A 4713-nucleotide genomic window follows, 5' to 3' on the forward strand; every position below is an offset into this window, starting at 1 on the left:
GATTGAAACCATAGAGGTTATGGAAGACAGGCAGAGTGGGAAAAAGAGAGGATTTGCTTTTGTAACTTTTGATGATCATGACACAGTTGATAAAATTGTTGTTCAGAAATGCCACACTATTAATGGGCATAATTGTGAAGTGAAAAAGGCTCTTTCTAAACAGGAGATGCAGACTGCTGGATCCCAGAAAGGTCGTGGAGGTGGATCTGGCAGCTTTATGGGTCGTGAAGGAAACGTTGGAGGTCGTGGAGGACACTTTGGAGGTGGTGGAGGAAACTTTGGAGATCGTGGAGGACACTTTGGTGGAAGAGGAGGCTATGATGATAGAGGTGGTAGCAGCAGAGGTAGTTATGGAGGTGGTGATGGTGGATATAATGGATTTGGAGGTGATGGTGGCAGCTGTGGTGGTGGTCCTGGTTACAGTAGTAGAGGAGGATATGGAGGTGGTGGACCAGGATATGGAAACCAGGGTGGTGGATATGGTGGTGGAAGAGGAGGATATGATGGTTACAATGAAGGAGGAAGTTTTGGTGGAGGTAACTATGGTGGTGGTGGGAACTATAATGGCTTTGGAAATTATAGTGGACAGCAACAGTCAAATTATGGACCCATGAAGGGGGCAGTTTTGGTGGAAGAAGCTCAGGCAGTCCCTATGGTGGTGGCTATGGATCTGGAGGTGGAAGTGGTGGATATGGTAGCAGAAGTTTTAAAAATAAAACAGAAATGGCTACACTTCTCAGCAGGAGAGCGAGCGAGGAGTTGCCAGGAAAGCTGCAGGTTACTTTGAGACAGTCGTCCCAGATGCATTAGAGGAACTGTAAAACTCTGCCACAGAAGGAACGATGATCCACAGTCAGAAAAGTTACTGCAGCTTAAACAGGAAACCCTTCTTGTTCAGGACTGTCATAGCCACAGTTTGGACTGTCACTGCCACAGTTTGCAAAAAGTGCAGCTATTGATTAATGCAATGTAGTGCCCATTAGATGTACATNCCTGAGGTCTTTTATCTGTTGTAGCTTTGTCTTTTTCTTTTTCTTTTCATTACATCAGGTATATTGCCCTGTAAATTGTGGTAGTGGTACCAGGAATAAAANATTAAGGAATTTTTAACTTTTCAATATTTGTGTTGTTCAGTTTTTCTACATTTTAGTACAGAAACTTTAGCAAAATGCAGTTTTGAAGGTGTTTCCTTGTCAGTTAACAAGTAAAGAAGATCATTGTTAGTTACTATTTTGTATGAATTTTGCTCAAGTTAACTGTAAAGAGACACCTACTGACTTGCAATTTAAGGGGAATCTATCTCCCCATTTCCAAAACAACGATGACTGGGCACTGACATGTGGAGAGAATAGATATTTGTATGTTTGCAATGTGTGTTTTAGATAATTAGAATTGGGAAATAAAAAAATAGAAATTTGTGAATTTAATAGCATTAAGATTACCTTCAAATGAAAAAGATCTCAAAGGTTAAAAAAAAAAGGTAGACCCTTCCGTTTGCGTCACTTCCCACTAAGTAAGTGCTGAGCTCATACGCATACCAGCTGGAGGAGGACATGACAGTCCTGCCCCGGGTGCTTGGCCACCCTACCCGTCTATCTTCCAATGTCATGAAACAGTCCAAGAGACACCAAGGGCCACACTGACCATGTGACCTCTGTTCTCGGCACAGGTACCTGTCAAGTGCATTCAGACCTCAGACCCTGGCGGCTTCCCTGCAAGCTGGCTTAATTGAATTTCTGAATGAACAGTAAGCGCAAATGCTCCGAGAGCCAGGAAGACAGCACTCGGTTCTTATAACTGAATTCCTTCTCTGCTTTCCAAGAGGGAGAAGGGCAGATACCTCCTGGGATGGTCTCCAAGGAGCCTTTCTGATGAGGAATTAAGGTCCTTTGGAGGCATGACGTGGATGTCCTCCATGTTAACTAATGAGACAAACCTCCTGCCTCAGCTTCCTGTCCTGGGTTATAATGATCTTGCTAATCATTTCCTGCAGTCTGCCCCTCTCTGACTATGATAAATATTAATGCCTATAATTGTCCATTCCTCCTTTGGGCCCCAGCTTCTACAAGGAGATAAGTTTACTTGCTTAGCCTTCCTCAGAGATGAAAAGGGCTCATTTTCTGTAATGGCATTTTCTAGGTCCGGTTTTTAATCCAAACCTTCCCCTCTGTTCCCCGAAGAGGAGAAACCTACAATTAGAGATGAACCCTAGAAACTGAAGCTCTTTGTGGTCTCATTGTTTGTCCAAAGTTTGTTTACTCTTACGAGCCCTTAGCCCAGGCTTTGAAGGGGTGTGGCAATGTGCTGAGATTATATTCGATGTTTTGTTGGAACAAAATATGTAGCTTTCTTCCCCTAGGTAAAGTATCATAACTCTCTTTGGGTTTTCTTTTTCTATAAAATTATTATTTTTTTAAAACGTGTGTGTGTATGGGTGTTTTCCCAGAGTGTATATCACTTGTATACCTGTGCTAACAGAGTCTAGAAGAGAGCACTGGAGGCCCTGGAAGAGGAGGTACAGGCAGTTGTGAGCCACCGTGGGGGTTCTAGGAGTTGAATCCAGGTCCTCTGAAGAGCAGTCAGTACTCTTAACTGCTGAGCCGTCTTTCCGGCCTCCTTTGGGTTTTTAAAACATGATACCAAAATAAGTTAAATAATTTTGAAACCCTGTTTAACACTTCTAAAGAAGAATAGTTTTTTTGGGGGGGGGTGTTACTTCTGGGTGAACCAACCATCCAACATGTGGGGACACAAATGTTATATCTTCAGGACATGGTGAACAGGGGACCACAGAGCATCAGATTTCAAACATCCTCAACACCCACAAGGTGGCTCACAGGTATCTGCAATCCTGCCCCAGGGATCCTCTTCTGGCCTCTTACAGCTCAAGTCACACATGTGGTGCACAGACACACATGCAGGCAAACACCCATACACATAAGAATAAATAAATCTGGTGGGGTATGGTGGCACATGTCTTTAATCCCAGCTCTCAGGAGGCAGAGGGGAGTGGGTCCCTCTGAGTTCTGGACCAGCCAAGGCTGCCTATTAATACTCTGTCTCAAAAGAGAAAAACAAACGGAAAAGGAAAACTGATCCCTGATCCCCCCCCCCCCCATGCTCACTCTCTCATCTTACACACAGGAAACTGATTTCCCAAAGCAGGAGATGGCTTGCTGAAGCCACACTCTCCAGACTTACAGAGCCGAGCCCTAGTACCTGTGTCCGTAGGTTCCTGATTTGAATATCACCACCCACCCCCATTCACCTTTAACCAAGAATGAGATGACAAACAGCACTCTAAGGTCTTGTTTTTCAGGAACAGCCATTTATTCTTCTCAAATGAATCCATTTCAGGGAAGTAAAAGTTCCTAACAGACAATTACTAGCAGAAAAGAAGTCTTCTGAGCTCTTTAAAGTGCTTTATGCTACTCACCTGAGAAGTCACCTCCTGTCTTTCCCAGCCCACAGAGAAGCACTCCAGGTCCAGTCGGAAGGGCAGGTGGGTGTGTTCATGCTTCGTATTTCCCCCAAAACTCCCAAGTCTTGTCAGCAGTGCTCAGGGGATGCTGTCTTAGGGTTTTACAGCTGTGAACAGACACCATGACCAAGAGAAGTCTTATAAAGGACAACATTTAATTGAGGCTGGCTTACAGATTCCTAAGTTCAGTCCATTATCATCAAAGCAGGAACCTGGCGGCATCCAGGCAGGCATGGTGCAGGAGGAGCTGAGAGTTCTACACCTCCATCTGAAGGCTGCTAGCAGAATAATGGCTTCCAGACGACTAGGATGAGGGTCTTAAAACCCACACCTACAGTGACACACCTATTTCAACAAGACCACAGCTTATAATAGTGTCACTCCCTAGCCCAAGCATGTACAAGCTATCACAGTATTGTTGTGATGTCTTCTCTTCCTCTTTGTTTTTCAAAACCATATTCTCTTTTTTATTGGAGCAGCTTTCTCTCTATTATGTAGCCCTGCCCGTCTTGGAATTCTCCACATTGAACAGCCTGACCTAGAACTCACAAAGATCCATTTGCCTCTGCCTCCAGAGTGCTGGGATCAAAGGTATGTGTCACTTTGCCCAGCTTCCAACATAATATTCTGGGGTTGTTCAAGAACTTAAATTCCAAATGTTCACATTGATTTTGAGGTTTTTATTCCTCCCTCCCCCCTACTCCACCCCCCGGCAGTCAGTTGAGGGTCAAAGTATTCCTTTAAAATTCAACCAAGTAGCATTCAGGATCTATAAAATCATGGTCTGATCTATCCTGTATGCACCATTGGACATCTGATTAGTGTGATCCATTGTATAGGGGAGTCTCTTTTTCTCTGTGTCTCTGTCTCTGTGTGTGTGTATGTGTGTGTGTATGTGTGTGTGTGTGTGTGTGTGTGTGTGTGTGTGTGTGTGTGTGTAAGGGAGTATGAATGGATGAGAAGAAATTCTGTTTTATATGATGAAGGAATCTGGCAGCTGTCGAACCTCCTTAATCCTTTGCCCTACAAACACACGTGCAAGGACTACCTGAAGAACCAGCTGCATACTTTACAACCCAGTGCAAGATGGGGAAGAAAAAAAAAAAAGGTCAAGATATCAACTGAGGATCTTTAAACTACATGAGGCCCTTCTGAGTGGGCAGATCACATGCTCAGAACATTCAGGTGTGTCTCCTGACACAGCACAGCCCTTAGTGGAATGGCACCCCTTC

General features: G+C 44.2%; 1 pseudogene; it reads left to right on the forward strand.

The window, feature by feature from the left end:
* LOC110334236 overlaps positions 1 to 810 on the forward strand; it is a 1169-nt pseudogene extending 359 nt beyond the window's left edge.
* Positions 811 to 4713: the final 3903 nt, after the last annotated feature.

The sequence above is a fragment of the Mus pahari genome, chromosome 16 (genome assembly GCF_900095145.1).
Source record: "Mus pahari chromosome 16, PAHARI_EIJ_v1.1, whole genome shotgun sequence".
Classification (NCBI taxonomy): domain Eukaryota; kingdom Metazoa; phylum Chordata; class Mammalia; order Rodentia; family Muridae; genus Mus; species Mus pahari.